This window comes from Xyrauchen texanus, chromosome 42, assembly GCF_025860055.1.
Source record: "Xyrauchen texanus isolate HMW12.3.18 chromosome 42, RBS_HiC_50CHRs, whole genome shotgun sequence".
Classification (NCBI taxonomy): domain Eukaryota; kingdom Metazoa; phylum Chordata; class Actinopteri; order Cypriniformes; family Catostomidae; genus Xyrauchen; species Xyrauchen texanus.
In genome coordinates, this window is record NC_068317.1 from 33,418,106 (window position 1) to 33,436,884 (window position 18,779).

The 18,779-nt window shown below is 39.4% G+C and overlaps 1 pseudogene; it reads left to right on the forward strand.

Annotated features, from left to right (window-relative positions):
- LOC127634929 (solute carrier family 12 member 7-like) overlaps positions 1–18,779 on the forward strand; it is a 79,987-nt pseudogene that overhangs the window by 32,280 nt on the left and 28,928 nt on the right.

Here is an 18,779-nt window from a genome sequence, read left to right on the forward strand (position 1 = left end):
TATCATAACGTTGTTATATCATAACATAGCAGTGTGTGAGTAACAGAGCTAATAAAGAGAGTATATAAAGCCAGCTGTTGTAGTCAGGATTTGTGTGAAAGTGAATAAATCACGCAGATGTTATAGCGCCTCTAGTGTTCATTTCACCAGAGAACTGCAGCAAAATGTAGTACGTGACAGATAAAGTCAGTTTGCAAAAATATTGTTATAGTAACTAGAGATGGGCATGAGTACTCAAGTACTCGGACGTGGCAGCAATGATCGATCATGCAAACGATGATTGATGGTGATCAAAATTTAGTGACAAATTGAAATTTAGTGACAATTACCTGACAACTAGAGCTTATTTTGAATTTTGAGATATACCAAACTGATATACGACACTGCAATGCTATCGTTACGATAATCAAATTAGAGTGTAATTAACCGTGTTTCTGAACACCTGTCTCTGCACAATTGTCATGACTGTAGACCTCTCTGCCCTGGGCACCGACATGTTTGTGTGATGTAACACACACCTGCATCTCGACGAAACGGGAGTTGATGAGTTTCCAAGTAAGAAGTCCAACATAAAGTGTCATTCCTTTGCACTTTCCCCAGTTGAAAGTGGAAATTCTGTCTCTCAGAGTTGAATGGAACATTTCATCGCACCTTTCCCCAAAGGAGCAAACACTTGGGGACAAACACGCACACTTGCTGTGTGGTAGTGGACTCAACATGCTGTTGCAGTGCATATACAGCAGGCGAGTGTTTCAAACAGCTAGACAGAGCGCAGCTAAATGGAACAGAATGCAACATCTTCAACATAACACATATATTAACACGATGGTTATGGCGTCTCCTGTTAAGCCAGCTGCGATTTGAATATAGACAGTTCAGTCAGTCACTAAAATAGCTGGTGTGCGCTTACTAAGATTACAACGGTAACCTGAAGGAAGAACAGACAGATGCCCTGTCATTCTTTCATTGAGATGAGCAGCGAATCTTTTGTACATTTCATAACAGATTATTTGATAACAGCCTCTAATAATGAACAGACGATACACTGGAACAACAAGACACAATGCAGCAGCTATAGACGTTTGTCAGACATGTTATTATATATACAGTTATGACCATGTAATTGCCAAAATGCCCATCTCTAATAGTAACATTCACTCTATGAGGGATTCTAGGTGATATGTTTTAATGGCTGGGTTCAGTTTTGTTGAGCTAGTCTTCATTTTTACATTAGCAGACAAAAAACTTTAAACGTCACAGGTAGCTCTGCCTGATATTCATCTGATGTTTATATTGGGCTTATTCACTTTGCCTGAGTTTGGGCCTTCTGATTGCTTCAAATACATGGTGGATAAAGGGACTGAAGTGACTCTTTCTGCCACGGTCTCTTGCACAGTCAGCCGTAGTAAAACACAGATACTGTAGGCAGCTTACAGATCAATGCAAATGAGAGCTTAGCTTTTATAAATAGAGTCCGCTGCCATTTATTACCATAGAGACTGTGAATCAGGGGAGCTGTTAATGTCCTACCTGATACTCATATTACTGATATTTCAACCTTCATGGAACAGTTTTTCCTTTGAGCATCTTCAGATTTCTTTGAACAGTTTTGCAGTCGAACAAGTGGTTAACAGTCATTGTTGTGAACTGTAAAACTCAACACAAGGGCCGCATCTCACCCTCAAGCCTTTCTTTTATGGCCCACAACATACTTATTTTTGAATGTATCCTTATTATAATTTGCCCAAAAAGTTTTGAATAATAACTGATGATTGTGAACAAAGACAATGAGAATGCAGCGTCTATTTTCTTGCTCTCAAAAATAAGCTTGTGAACATAAACCACATCACATATTTAACATTGTAGGACAGTTTGTTGTGGTCCTCTAATGTCAAAATGATGGTCAAATAATGTGGCTGTAATTGAAATTAATCTGACCCCATTTGCAAAGCAATGCAATGGGAAAAATATGCACATACTTTTCCACATTCCAACATTTCACAATCGTGTTCATTTTCCCCCTTACTGTTCGCTGATGTAAAGTTCCTAAACCTTGTTCTAATATACCTCAAATAAATGCAAAGGTTATATATATATATATATATATTATATTTGTATATATATAGTTATATATTTGTAGCCCTTTGCATCGTAGTGTGGTTTGAACTTCTGAAGTTAAAAGTTATCTGTCTTTGCTGTGTGACTCAAATCATTACCAGTTGTGTTCATTTACAATGTGGCAAAGCAAAGGTTTGAATTAAACTCATTCTTCTGAACCCAGTTGTTTTTTTAAAGGATGCAAACCAAACAGCTTTCAGCTAAAGTCACATTTTCTGAAGCTTATATGTGTAACCAGCTCTGCTCGACCTGCTCCGAGCGAGTTTCGAACCGGTGTATCCGGCATGGATGCTAAAGGCTACAGCCTCTAGCGTCAGTCGCTAGTGCACCTCTTGAGGCCAGGGGAGTGAGGTTTACACGCACTGCACAACTATCACGTACCAGCTGGCTCCTGTTACATATGCACAATTGTTTGGGCAAAATGTTCAATATTTTCCTTTCCAAAATGACTTGAAAGAGTTCATTTCATTTGAAACACTTATACAACAAAAGCTTTAAAATACAACAAATAAATCAACTGAAAACATGCTTCTGGAACACCTGCTATAACTTTCACTTTTTCACCTCTCATAAGCAAAAAACTCATTTAGTTACAGTAGATGTGCATGCACTTAAATAATATTTCAGTCCTTTTTTTAAGATTTACGCATTGTAATTTTACTGCAAATGTATTTTAAACTTAAATGAGTAACAATAAATAATGTTATGATTTGTTTCTGTTCAAAATATAGATTCTTATACCATCCATACGGCATTCAAGAAAATCAGCTTTTTAGCGAGTTTAGAAAAAAGGTATTTTCAGGATTTATATATGTAAATTCAAATTAAACTTTAGGAAAAATTCGGAAAAGTTCTCTTCACTCACCCCAGCCGTTGTTGTGCTGTTTCAGTCCACCAGTGATTTCAAACTTCGATATAGCCCACGCAATCCCATAATGCCAACATCACATTAAATTATTGTAAAACGTATGGACTACAGTCACAACTCCTCCTACCTTTAAATTAATGGAATTTACTGTAATACTTGTATTGTCCCATAATGCAATGCAAACTACAGTTATAACTTGTAATATGTTAAAACTATACATTTCTGTAGAATGTTGCTGGAAAAACTGCAACAATTTGTTACATTGTAACCAATGATGTTAGAGACTTAATATCGTATCTCATTCTGCTTCTTGAGTAATTTCTTGTTGAAAGGAGGTTTTGGTATTTTTTTCTGGAAAACTAGACAAAAGTGCCACGTTAGAAAATTATTTTTTGCAGCCTAAATGATTCAGTGCATACAATTACACTGTTTGTAAACTCTCAGGTTAAAGAGTGTGATGCTGTTATGCCAGGAAAAGAGCGTCTTACGCCAAGGACATGCACAGTGACGTGCTGATTGGATGAACGCTGATCTTGTTGGTGATTTTGGCAGATTCTGTAGCATCAAAGTCGTCTAGTCAAGGCTGAAAATACTGGAGTTGTAAAACTTTCCTACACTGGACCCATTGTAAAACATTGCCATTGCTGTAGACTACCCTGCAAAGGCAAAATGCAGTAACTACACATTTTGCCAAAGGTGCTTTATAACCAAATTAGACTGATCTTTCTTTGAGATGGGCTTGATTCAGAGAGAATGGTTTTATAATTCACATTTGGCAGGACAATCAAAGACTTTAAAGCCACTTTTCTCAGTTTCAGTGTTGCGTGTGTTTTGACATTGTGTTTGTATTAGTCGCTTTGGGTTTTCCCAATGGCCGATACCGATATCTAGAGAGCAGTGCGGCCGATATAAATGCCGATAAACATAATACAGCAACAGCAAATCAGATGTTTACACAATTTCTAAAGTTAAACATACAATTATTTTATGCAACATTTAATGTATTTAATGTGCATAAACTTGAAAAGGAAAAAAACGTGAAAACAGAAAGTGTTGAGTGTGTATCCATTGACAAATATATTGGTAGATTTTGCGACTGACATAAGAGAAAGTTAAGGCTTTTGTTAATCAGCGAAGCGACTGGCTGATAATTGCAAAATGGCCAAATATCGGCCGATTAATCGGTCTGGCCGATATATCGGTCTATCACTAGTTTGTTTATCCATGCATTATCAGGGTGTTAATATAGCTGTTTGCAATGGCAGTTCGCAATGCAGCATGGTAAATGAAGTGTGTTAATCCTAAAAGATGCTGTGATGTTTATTAGTGATGTGTAAGATTGATTAAAGATTGTTAACAATTGCACATATTGTTCTGAATATCTGACTGCATAAAGCTACCAGCAAAAGGCTTACAGAGTACAGAATCTACAGACATAAAACAAAACATCTGTCGTTATTAAGGCCTGGAGTCAAATGTTCAGCTGTGCATTCATATCACTGCTTTCTGATTTAATTCTTCCTTGTATGTTTCCTTCGGTGCATTGCATTTTGTTGCATTTGAACAGTTGAATGGAGATGACATCATCAGTGATGTAAGCATACAGGTGTAAGAGGTCATTCAGTCCTGCATAAATGAAAGTAGTTCATGTCTGATGAGATTTGCCATGTACTGTATCAAGCATCTCCAGTCTGCTTAAGCAGTCAGAGACCTCTTCATATTTTACTCTCAAATGTTTTGTCAATAAAAGTGGCAAAGATCCAATAATATGTAAAATACAAATAAAAAGGTTTACTAGTAGCAGCTAAGCTTATTTTTCTCTGTTATTAAAGTCAACATTAAATCCAGCTTGAACCTTTTTATTATCTTAAAACTAGAGGTAGACGATATATCGGTTTTACCGATTAATCGGTCCTGATAGTTGCTTTTTGGAACTATCATTATCGGCAAAAATCGTTGCAGAAAGTTTTTTCATCATTTTGTCATTTCAAAATAAGAGTCGCCGCTGTGTTTTGGACTTGTTTATACTTAAAAGTCCCGTGTTATGCACCGAATCTTCGTTTTTTCTGGTAATTTTGGGGATTTTGATTGAACAATAAACTGCATCTGGGCTTTTATTTATTTAGGACTCTTTTTTTTATAGTAAGGAAATTATTCCTTTTTTTGACATTCTATAAAACTGTTTTAAAAATGATTGGCTAATTAATTGGATATTGGCCTTTCCCACTGCCTTAGTTATCGGTATCTGCAAAATCCACTATTGGTAAACCGCTACTTAATACACATTTCTGTTTTTTTATTAATGCATGCTATTACAAAGATTAAACAAAACCTTGGCGTAGCCACGGGTGTGCCGGGGCATGCAACTGCCACCCAAAACATAAACTTGCATAAGCTTTTTTAAGATTTATACTGTGTAAGGGGCTTAATATGCATCAATAGTATGCTTAAACTTTAATGCATTGATTGCGAAATGTAATAATCAATTATAATGACTATAATAATACCCAATGTGTTACAGAGATTGCAAGCGCACTCTGGCAACAGATGCTGGGCTCGGGACTCTTGGTTTTTTTCTACATTGTGCTCATGTAAATGATGAAGGCTGATAAACCCTTCTATTAGCTGTTCACCATAAGGTTTAAACCAGAAGTGAAGTTGAAGAACCTGAAATAAACTGGTCATACCAGCCTAAGGCTGTCAAGACTGGCCAACCATTACAAGTTATGTCTTGGTACATAGACATCAGCTCAACTGGGTCCCCACCAGCTTAGCTAAGGTGGTCTACCAGCTCTTATCTGGTTGACCCTGACCCCACCTGCTGTTAGTCCTGGTGATCAGCCACATAAACCAACCTAGCCTCTAATAATGACCATAAATAACTGCCTAGACCGTGCACGACCTTTAACCATCTGAAAGTGGATTTTACACTAGGGCTGTCGATTCTTACATATTTTAAAGCCGATACTTTTTTCCCCAAAAAACTCGTGAAATATGCAAACTTTGGCTACAAAAGTTCTTAGCCCAGTTAGTTAAGTTTATGCTGATCTGTATTACCTGTGACTTTTTACTGTTGTATATGGCTTTCCTCATTGAGGGAGGAATTATGTGGTTTCTAAGAGTAGTTTGTGCATTTAATCATGTATCTTCACAACGGTTGTTGTTGGTTTGATTCTACATTGTGTTGGATGCACAGTGTTTAAACCAGAACCTTCTTATTTCATACAGCTGATGAGGTCTCAAGATCTTATTAATATCTTCAATCGAAGAGGAATGTATTTTTCAAATTTTCACCTCAAGTTTAGGCTGACCTTTAGTAACCTGAAATGCAAAATTACTCATTACTCAGGCTATAAAAGGTGGAGGTCATTTATTTTTCACTCTTTTGCTAAATCAACAGTGTCAAGCACTAGTACTAGTGGTTCAATACACTTGCTTTGCACAATACTGTGGAAAATACCATTTAAAAGACTCTAAGTCACAGTTTGATGTCAGAATGATTTATATCTTGGCTGGTAGAGCATGGAGCAACAACACCAGGGTCATGGGTTCGATTCCCAGGGAATATGCATGCTTTACATAATATGGACTACAAGTTGCTTTGGTTAGAAGCATCTGCCAAATGTATAAATGTAGTGAATTCAGTGTCAATGAGCGTGTTTATATGCACGTTCTTACAATACGCTTACTAAGTCAACAACATGTATGGTCATGTAAATGCTGTAAATGGTTTTACTTTATCGGTGTAGAGTCATAAATGGTTTAAGAATAAACTGTTCAGCACACACAGATTTTTGTCCATTACCCATGAGAGAATAACCCAATGATTTCAAATCATTTAAATGTGGTTTTCTTGTGTTGTCAGCTTTTTTTTTAATAAGCGTATTGGTATGCATCTAAACACACTCGATGTGTAGCATCTGTTTTGATCCATTAGTTTCAGACCAGGATGTTTTCCTCATGTCTAGAAATGGTCCACATTTGTAGTGGAGAACCTAGTGGTTTTATTGCTTAATCATGCACAGACTTTGGTGGATGTACAACCCGGTGATCGGCCTCATTTTTATTGCTGGCAGGTTTCCAAAAGTATTTTGAAGTTTCCATCAAACATTCTCATGGACTTTATTACTGAACTCAGGAAACACAGTTCAAGGATGTTTAATTTTGCATCATGTTGAACACAAGAAATGTTTGGTCTAATCTAAGAAACTCTTGGAACAGGACTGCACATCACTAAATCTGAATTATACTCTACATTTTAAATGAGAGGGCTGAAGAAATGAATCCAGACTGCAATTTAAAATCTATATATAGCCTCAAACCCAACTAGATCAATGGACAAGCGGTGTCCTGCCCAACTTAAAGAAAAATTGCATGCTTTAAGCTATACGTTTTAGGTTTTATAAAGGTTTTAAAGAGAACTCAAGCTGTTTATGATAGGAACCATATGTCACAGGTGTTTTGAACATCACTAGAGTTTGACCAATGAACTGTAGCTCCCCGGGGAACACATTGATCGCCATATATGTTCCAATTATGGGAAAATCATTATAACTGGCGGACAGCAACTAATGAGTGTTTGAGTGTGTAGAGCGGAGGAGGGCCGAGCTGGAATGACGCACGCCCAGTCCCCAATCATCTGGATGGGGCGCGCGAGGGATAAGGGCGGCCTGAGACAACAGTTCGGGGGAGAGAGAGAGAGAGAGAGAGAATTACGGGCAGCTGCCCTGTATGTGTTTGTGTGTGTCTTTTATATTGTTATATTGTTAAGCCAGTTCTCGCCTCCTCCTTTCCCTTAACTGTGTTACACTGGTGACGAAACCCGGGAAGGAGGAGGGATGCCCGTCTCATGGTCCTCGATCACTTCTCCAGTCTCTCAGGTGGACGGCAGCCGATCCTCCCCGGGCGGACCAGAGTCAGACCTTCGACCTCCAGCGGACAGAACGCCCCTCTGTGTTCCTGGTGACCCATGGGGACAATCCTCCTCCCCAGGCGGTCGGGGAGTCGCTTCCCTCCTCCCCTCACGGACGGCGGTCTTCTCTCGACCCCTCCGCATTTCTTGGGGATGGCAAGGCACTCCTCCGCCCCTGGCAGCGGCTCCACGCTCCAGACTGTCGGGGAGTCCAGTCCCCACTCGCCTCCCAGAAGGCGGCCGTTCCCCGTGCCCGGCTGGTCGGGCTACTCCGTCCCCCGAAGGGTGGTAGCGGCGCTCCCTTGGGTGGACGGTAGTGTAGAGGACACTGCGATGGGCATCCCTACTCCTTCCCGGGTTTCGGCACCAGTATAACACTGTTAAAGGGAAAGGAGGAGGCGAGAACCGGCTTAACAATATAAATAATATTTAATTCAATAAAAAGACACACAAACACATACAGGGCAGCTGCCTGTAATTCTCTCTCTCTCTCGAACTGTCGCCTCCGGCCGCCGTTAAACCTCGCGTGCCCCATCAGGCTGATTGGGGACCGGGCTGCGTCGTTCCAGCCTGGCCCCGCCCTCCTCCGCTCTACAGAGTGCAGGTTCATTTGAACTGGGATTCATTTTCTCCTCTGCATGCTTTAGGAAAACTCTAATGAACCGTAAACAACACTCACCTCTGTAGGCAGCTTGATGTCAGCTTGATGTTACTACTGTTCTCTATAAATCCTCTTCTCTCCCTCTGATTATTTATTTGTCTTGTATAGGTGATGGAAACCCAAGGGAAAGCAGTCCGTTCATCAATGCCGATGATGATAAAGGAAACCTCTACGATGGGAAAAACATGGCACTTTTTGAGGTACTATCTTTGAACTTCAGCTGTTAAGTCTTTTTTGTTGCATTTAAAACAGCATAAATGAAACTCTGTACAATGGTGTAAAAATACTGTACAATTGAAGTATTAAATATGATACTTTTAGAATATATCGTTGGTAGCTGTCGTCAAGCCCATGTTTGGCAGCACTGCTTTCCTCTGCTCTGTTTTCCACATTCTTGCTTTGTTTCATTTTTATGGCTACAAATAAAGTCATTTATGGGTCACAAGTTTATTTTCACATCGTTTTAAGATTTTTGTCAGGCGAAGCTGCTCTCTTGTACTTAGATTTGGTCTGTTTGTCCGTTAACTTGTTTTTTTACTTCATGAGGCTTTGTAAAGAATAGTTGGCATTTGTTGGTTTGGAAAACTTCAGTTTTTATGAATCAGATTATATTGAACCTTTCAGGAAGAGATGGACAGCAACCCCATGGTGTCCTCACTCCTCGACAAGCTGGCAAACTACACAAACCTCACGCAAGGCGTCAGAGAACACGAGGAGGCCGATGAAGACGAGGGTGCCAAGAAGAAAACTGTTAAGGTGAGGTTCAGTAGAGTTCACCCACACGTGAAAAGTCATTTACTCAACTCTGTTGTTACAAACCTGTTGGCATATGTGAGAACTCTGAAATAATCCTGAACTAAATATATTTGATCTTTAAACGCAAAGTTGAAGCAAAGACACGTGTGATGCAAGTCTTTATATGTTTGAACATGGTACACAACGTCTGCTCTTAAATCAAAAACAATTCAGACACACATTGTCGACATTCTTTCAGTCTTTGTTGACTGTCTGCTGAAAATAAGACAGGAAATGAATAAAGGTCAGATAGTTTGGAAAGTTATATTACCAGTCATGGGAGTCAGTGTAGATGCAATGTTTAATATGAGTAGAATGAAACAAGGCTGTGAGGGGATAGACGCACAGGTTCATATGATGCACTGTTTTGTACTTGGCTGTTGGTGAAACTTCCATTGAAAATACTTTGGAAAGCACCTGAAACTCACTCCAGCTTTAAGGTGAAAGGTGTAATTTCTGCTATAGCATCATTAAGAGAAAAGAGTGCAACAGTCTGGTTCTGGATGTAGAAATCCCATAAAATGTTTCCATAGGGGAGCTGATTATTAATAGTAACTTCTATACCTTTAAAGAATGACCTACCATAAGCTCAGAGGTTGTTAATCAATGGTGTAAGCTGAGTGGAACGCCCAATTCCCAATGCGCTCTTAAGTCGTCGTCGTGGTGGTGTAGTGACTTGCCTCAATCTGGGTGGCTGAGGGTGAATCTCAGTTACCTCTGAGACTGTCAATCCGCACATCTTATCACTTATCATGATTCAGGGGTTAATTACTGATGTTCCTCCGAATAGCTTTTGTTCCATTTGTCTAAGCCGAGTCCAATGAGAATTGTGTCTTGAGCTCTTCAGCTTGTTGTGGTATGCATTTCTGAGTTGAAACACAAAAAAAAAGTTTTTGTTTGTACTTATTTTGCATGATCTAAATCATGTTCGTATTCTTTAAAAAGTTTTTAAAAAAGATTTAACACATTGTACATTCCCGTTGGCAGGCAAATATGTGGATTATGCATTTTGTAAGGATAAAAGCTGCCATTAAAAATTTATTGTTTTACTTATAGGGTCATTCTGGGTCAAGTCAATCAGCTTCAAATTTAAAATGGGCCAAATTGGACGCAATAAGCAAAAATGAGCCGCCACGCTATGCAGAATGTACCGAAAGCTGATTGCATCATTAGATTTTTTGGATGATTAGTTGATTTTAGTTTGTAGGACTATTAATTATTTGTAGAGTTAACAATTACATTTGTATTTGTCTTAAAAATGGGGCGGCTGGGGCTCAGGTGGTAGAGCGGGTCGGCCACTAATCGTAGGGTTGGCGGTTCGATTCCCAGTCCACACAACCCCACATAAGTGTCTTGGGCAAGACACTGAACCCCAAGTTGCTCACAATGGCAGGCTAGCGCCTTGCATAGCAGCTCTGGCGACATTGGTGTATGAGTGTGTGTGTGAATGGGTGAAAGGGACGCAGTGAAAGAGCTTTGGTAACCGCTAAGTTTAAAAAAGGCGCTATATAAGTGCAGACATTTACCATTTAAAAATAAAGTTCCTTCCATGGTTCTTCGTAGTACTTTAGGTTTCTCACACATGCATGTCGGATGTTATGTTGAACCAAATAATATCAAACATGCATTTGTTTCTAGTTTCTTACAATGTTGTCCTTTCTCCGTTTTCTCCAGAGTCCTCAAATGGGCACGTTTATCGGCGTGTACCTTCCCTGCCTGCAGAATATCCTGGGAGTGATTCTCTTCCTGCGAATGACATGGATTGTGGGGACCGCGGGAATCTTAGAAGTCTTTATCATTGTGTCCATGTGCTGCTCGTGTGTAAGTTCGACATACACTGATAACCGCCCACTGCTCATGTTATATCATTTATATTAAAGTAATAAACCAATATGTAATCTTTAAGCAAATAATGTAACCACACACACACACACACATGCAGATCGATTTGGAAGAGTGTGTGTCTTGAGCTAAGGAGACAAATGTGTTCCCGTAGGTCAGCTAAATCTAGAAAAACCTTCCTTTGGGGACATTCTGGGACGTCCTCATAAAGACCAACGATTCATAAATAAAAATAAATAAATCAGTATATAATACCGTATTTTCCATAATATAAGTCAAATTTTAGTAGACGACGGGCATATTGTTTTACACAGACTAAGAGCTGTTTATTAGAGTTGCAGATGTTATAAACAGAATATGAGAAACTGTTAATAACGATTATTTAAAGCAAGTTATCCCGTTTAAAACAAGCGCAAACGGTGTGAAACGATGTGTAGATTCTGAGGTACGGAGCGCCTTTGACGTCTGAACTGCATCTGTCAGTGGGACTTAAACAGAGATGTGACTTATATGAGTTTTATTTCTCTCAACCAAGCGACTTATAGTCAGGTGTGACTTTATTTCCTGAGGATACGGTAATAATTTGAGGGTTTGGGTTCGTTTTATATACATAACCAATAGAAGTCTATGTGTGTGAGCAGATCTCTTCAGTCCTGCAGGTTAAGTTTAGTCTCTAGACTGGAGTCACACGAGTGTAATAGTCTTATAGACAATAAGATCACCCGTCTAATTCACCTCAGACTGTACTTACAAGAGTCATTAGATGTTTCTGTGATTGTTAGCATCCGAATGAAAGAGTTCTCTCAGGAAACATCAAGATCTCAGAGCTGCCACATTATATCATGTTTATTAGAAGTAAATGACAGATAGAGTGTGGTCAAACCTCACAGCGTGGTCACATATTCACCTCAAAGTCATGATAAAATGACTTTCACAACCCATTTTACTTCCACAATGTGTATTGTGAGTGAAACAAGAACGGGTATAAATATATGGCTGGATTTGATTTTATTCATCGGGAATTGATTGGATCATTAAGTAATGGTCTCTTCTTGACAGATGGTTGAAGGGAAGGGGTTGGTGATGCTTGGTGAAAAGGAAAAAACTTCCCAGTTTGACATTCCCAATTCCCAATGTGCTCCAAGTCCTCGTGGTGGCATAGTGACTCGCCTCAATCCAGGTGGCGGAGGACGAATCTCAGTTGCCTTCAACCCGCGCATCTCATCACATGACTTGTTGAGCACGTTACCACGGAGACCTAGTGCATGTTGAGGCTCACGCTATTCCCCGCAGCATCCACGCGCAACTCACCACACGCCCCACCGAGAGCGAGAACCACATTATAGCGACCACGAGGAGGTTACCCCAAGTGACTCTACCCTCCCTAGCAACCGGGCCAATTTGGTTGCTAAGGAGACCTGACTGGAGTCACTCAGGACGCCCTGGATTCAAACTCGCGACTCTGGGTGTGATAGTCAGCGTCAATACTCGCTGAGATACCCAGAAAAGTCGTTTTAAGAGGCAAAGCAAGTTTTGTATATTATATGATATATTTTTATATGTTGTAGACTGTATATTAACACACAATAAGAACATGAACATTAGTAACAGTCAAATGTGATGTTGACTTTTAGAGAATAATATATACAACAATTTTTCAGTTTACACTTCTTTACAAAAACTTTTATAATTTATGATTTTTTTTTTATATATTATATTATTCATATATTATATTATGACACAATAAGTCAGTGAATATTAGTAACAGTAAAATTTCATGTTAACTTTAAGGGCAGAATTTACACAACAGTTTTCCAGTGTACTTCTTAATAAAGAGGTATAATTTGTATATATATATATATATATATATATATATATATATATATATATATATATATATATATATTTTTATATATTATAAATATTATGATGCTTCAAACCTGAATTACAGTACATTCAAGGGATCGGTAATATGACAAACTCACATTGATACAATAAATAGATTTTAATATTAATAAGTGAATATATAATTGAATAGTGAACTTTAAATTACACTCAAAAATATTTTTTTGATTTACGCAGCATAATAAATTTCCATCAAGTCTTACAAATCTTAAAAAAAATTATTATAATTTATTAATAAATTAAAGCAAAATATTTAAATGTTTATTCATATAATTTTGTTAAATTCAATTTATTGTAATTTTGTTATGAAAATTGAAAGCATAAATCTCAAACAAGAGCTTAAATATTTAAAATATATATATATATATATATATATATATATATATATATATATATATATATATATATATATATATATAAATCTGTGTGTGTATTGAAAAGTTTAAATGCTATTTTAAGAGAAAACATTTCCCAGAAATGATTTTACACCATTTTTAAACAGTTGTGTGTATTCTCAAACATGAGCTAGATCTCTCTTATATTATCAGATTATACGTTTATTACAATCAACATTCAGAAACAGCATAAAAATCTACAATTATTAAAAAGAAAGAGGACATAAAAACCTTTAGTGTTTGTATTTGGCTATTAAAAATGTCTCCGTCACCTTCATTCAGACAGCTTTATTTCAAGCGTTAAGCCTGCTGCAGGTAAAGGAGCTGTAATTGGCTTTAGTCCAGAAGCTTTTCAGAGTACAGAGTGAGAGACGCAGGGATTTACTGTGGACGGTAACCTCAAGGACACTCGAACACAGCGGCCATGTTACATAACGCCAGATGTAGATGTAGATTAAAAGAATCAAATGTTCCTGGAAACAAAAAGTAGAGCATTGTTACAGTCGAGCTGTATTCGATGTTGGCATCTGGTTAATGTTAATCAATAATCAAATAACTATTCGGGCATTATTTTAGACTACTGTTGTATATAATGCAGCCTAAAGCAGGGCTCAATGCTTTTCACTGGCCCCAACACTTCTGGCACCAAGACATTAGCGGCAGATCCTTTAAATCCTGTAAGTTGTGAGATAGAGACTCCATTGATCGGACTTGTTGGTGCAGCACATCTCATAGATGCTCCATCGGAGATCTGGAGAATTTGGAGGCCAACTCAACACCTTGAACTCTTTGTCATGTTCCTCAAACCATTCCCGAACAATGTGTGCAGTGTGGCAGGGCGCATTATCCTGCTGAAAGAGTCTACTGCCATCAGGGAATACCGTTGCTATGAAGGGGTGGACGTGGTCTGCAACCATTCTTTAAGTAGGTGGTACGTGTCAAAGGAACATCCAAATGAATGCCAGGACCCAAGGTGTCCCAGCAGAACATCTTCTAGAGCATCACACCGCCTCCGCCATCCTGCCTTCTTCCCATAGTGCATCCTGCTGCCATCTCTTCCCCAGGTAAACGACGCACATGCACCTGGCCGTCATCAGACCAGGCCATCTTCTTCCATTGGTCCAAGGTCCAGTTCTTTTGGCGGCACAAGGGGGACCTACATGCTTTTTAGGCAGGAGGTTTTAATGTTGTGGCTGATTGGTGTATATATTGTGTGTATATATATATATATATATATATATATATTAGGGGTGTAACGGTTCATCGATCTGGATCGATACATCGATCAATTAACCAGCGATGCGATGTCATCAATACAACACGTAAAGATCGATGTTCACTTATTTAAGATGCACTTTTAGTTTATTGCTCTAATGCCAGCCATGTCTGAATGTCATGCAATGCAGCAACCTTATGATATGCATCTTGCTTTATAAGCTCTAAATATGCATCTTGTGTGGGACACAGATGTGCGCGGAGAGATTGAAGTGTGCAAGCACCCCACCGAACGTGAGAACCACATTATAGTGACCATGAGGAGGTTACCCCATGTGACTCTACCCTCCCTAGCAACTGGGCCAATTTGGTTGCTTAGGAGACCTGGCTGGAGTCACTAAGCACACCCTAGATTCGAACTCGTGACTCCAGGGGTGTTAGTCAGCGCCAATACTCGCTGAGCTACCTAGGCCCCCTACTTTTAATTTCTTGTTGAATATTTACGTTTCACTTGGAAATATATCACATTATGGAAGTAAAATGAGTTACGAATGCTGTTTCACGTTGACTTTAAATATGATACTTTGTTTTTATTTTCAGACGATGTTGACGGCCATATCTATGAGCGCCATTGCAACAAACGGTGTTGTTCCAGGTAAGACATTTTCATATTAAGTTTAATGCGCTCAACCTTTATTTAAACAGGAATCTCATTATACTCTTCAGAAAACCAAATTAAACCTCATGCATGTCATCAGGGCCGCCGCTGGCCAAATTGATTCCGGGGTCATGTGATCATCTGTGTTCCGCAACTGCTTTCGGGTCCTTGAATATCGTATAATGTGCGAGTAAGGGCAGCCGGTGGACTTTCTGGTGCCCTCCTAGGTTAAGATGGTGCCCCCCTAGGGAGCTGGCGCCCTAGTGTGCTTATAGGGAGTGGCGGTACTGCATGTCACGTTTACAGTTTGATGATGTTGCTCTTTCCTCAGCTGGAGGTTCTTACTACATGATCTCCAGGTCTTTGGGCCCAGAGTTTGGAGGTGCTGTGGGTCTGTGTTTCTATCTGGGTACCACGTTCGCTGGGGCAATGTACATCCTCGGTACTATCGAGATTCTCTTGGTGAGTGTTGTGTGTAGAGTTTTTATATTTAAAAATGTTATCAAATTAATATTTAAATTGAGAATTATTCCTTATGTGTAACAGGGCTGTGTGAGATACTGAATATTCACATTATTTTCACAATGATTTTACAGCTGGAATAAAAATATTACATAAAGCGTTCATTTAAATGCTCTTTTTGGGGGGGAAAGCCTAAATGTATATATATATATTTTTTATTTATTTATTTTTTCGCCCAGCTGTAGTTTGCACGCTAATATAAACCCAAGTATGTAATATATGCAATATTTACATTTTTTATTCTTCATAAAAAGGTATTTTTACTTTTCTTTCAGTCTGTTATAACTCTTTCGACTCTTTATACTATTGTACCAAATAGAAATGCTCTTGATTCTGTACTGCAGACATACATCGTGCCCAGCGCTGCCATCTTTAAAGCAGAAGAGAAGGAGTATGAAGCAGAGGCCATGCTCAATAACATGCGTGTGTACGGGACGTGCTGTCTCACACTAATGGCTCTGGTGGTGTTTGTGGGCGTGAAATACGTGAACAAGCTTGCGCTGGTCTTCCTCACCTGCGTCGTGCTTTCCATCTTCGCCATCTACGCTGGTGTCATCAAAACCATCTTTGAACCTCCGGTTTTTCCGTAAGTCTGAGAGAATTTGACAAACAAGCGTGTGCAAGCTAAATGTTTCAGTGGTATTAATATAATGCAATATCAGTCAAAAGTTGAGACACTCGTCCTTCTGCAATTTACCTTAATTATAGAGTCATCAAAACTATGAAATAGTGGGTCTGGGTATCTCAGTGAGTATTGACGCTGACTATCACTCCTGGAGATGTGAGTTTGAATCCAGGGCATGCTGAGTGACTCCAGCCAGGTCTCCTAAGCAACCAAATTGGCCCGGTTGCTAGGGAGGCTAGAGTCACATGGGGTAACCTCCTCGTGGTGGTGATTAGTGGTTCTCGCTCTCAATGGGGCGTGTGGTGAGTTGTGTGTGGATCGTGGAGAGTAGCATGAGTCTCCACATGCTGTGAGTCTCTGCGGTGTCATGCGCAACGAGTCACGTGATCAGATGCACGGATTGACTCTCATATTTTCAATTCTTTTAAAACACTTTGTTTTGTCCTCGTTAGGGTCTGTTTGTTGGGCAACCGCACCCTCCAGAACCATGACTTTGACAAGTGCATGAAGACAGATATAATTGACAACGTGACCGTCACCACAAAGCTCTGGTCGCTCTTCTGTAAAGGTCCGGAGCTCAACGCCAGCTGCAACGAATACTTCACGCTCAATAACGTCACAGAGATTCAGGGCATTCCTGGCCTTACCAGTGGAGTTATTTCAGGTGAGATGATCAGCGCTACTTGAGCCCTCATTTCATTTTGTGCCTAAATTTTAAAGCTTTCAAAAGTATCATAAATTGTCACGCAGCTCATGCGTCCTATTTCAAGTCTTCTGAAGGCATACGGTTTTTAGCAAGTTGACTTTAGCGCTAAACAAAGTTCATGCCACTATAAAACGAGCTTCTCTCATGGACGTGCAATACTCGAGTTTGTTGCTGAAAAATTAGTTTTGAAAAACGTTTCCCGAAAGCATCGTTACCCCAACTGTGGTGTCAAGTTCCATCGTTACCAACATAGTTGAACGATCTGGTGTTTCTGTCAGAGAACATGGCTTTTATGTGTTTATGTTAACGCAAAGTGCTGTTTAAATGGTTTTGAAGAGTGTGCATTTGCGTATGTGCTCAAGTGTGTCTAATGTAGAAGGAAACACGTCTATTGCGGCGTACGGATTTGTCGCATTACACAATGCACGCCGCTTTGGCGCATTAAACAGCTTTCTGGTGTATGTGTAAATGAGCTTTTATAATTTGATTATCCACATATAGTTATTACGTCACCCCCTATGAAACGTCATTAACGATGGCTCTATATTGTTGAATCAACATTACTATGGTTTTGGGAAACAGTTGTGACAAGCTGATTAATTTCTCCAACGATGCATCGTATGGTGGTGGTTAAGCAGTGAGTTACGCCATTGTACGGGAAACGCACCGCTGGTTGTTTCTCATCAAAAACTATCAAATCTCTTCAGAAGATTTGGGATATGATGCATGAGCCACAGCTAATTCAGATACAAGGAAAACGTTATTTTCTCAGTTGTTTCCACGTCTTCACTGAATTCATGTTAGATGTGATGGACAGAATGAACCGAAAGGAAAAACATTTATTTTCTGAATTGAATTTGCTTGCACAAGTTTCTAGAATATTCTGCTCTCTAGATGAGGCTTCAGTCCATCTAGCTGTGTTTCATGATCTGTTGATGTTGTTTGACTTTCACAGAGAACATGTGGGGAAGCTACGGCCCCGCTGGGATGCTGGTGGAGAAGCCCGTGCCGTCAGTGGCGGCTGCCGACAGCTCACAGGACATGTACATGCCGTATGTCGTCAATGACATCACCACATTCTTCACACTACTGGTGGGAATCTACTTCCCCTCTGTCACCGGTGCGAGAACAATTCCTAACCTCTCATTGCATTACAATTTTACATTCATTACATTAACAATTCAATTATTAATTAATTTTTCTTTTAACAATAAATCCTGCTGTTGCGCAACTGTGCATTGAGGTTTTTGCCAGCTGCGTTTTGCTCTTTTATCAGCCTCCCAGAGCATATGTTATGCATTTTACTCTGTATCAGGACAGGAGTTCAATTTGGAAAAGTTGGAGGGGGGTGGGGGGTTCATTTTTTATGCCCAAAAGTTGTTGGAGGGGGTGTGTGTGTGTGTGTGGGGTTGTGTTCATTGTTTATGCCCAAAATTTGTTGAGCGGTGGGGTTAATTGTTTATGCCCAAAAGTTGTTGGGGGGAGTGATGTTCATTGTTTATGCCCAAAAGTTGTTGGAGGGGGTGGGAGTGGTATTCATTGTCTATGCCCAAAAGT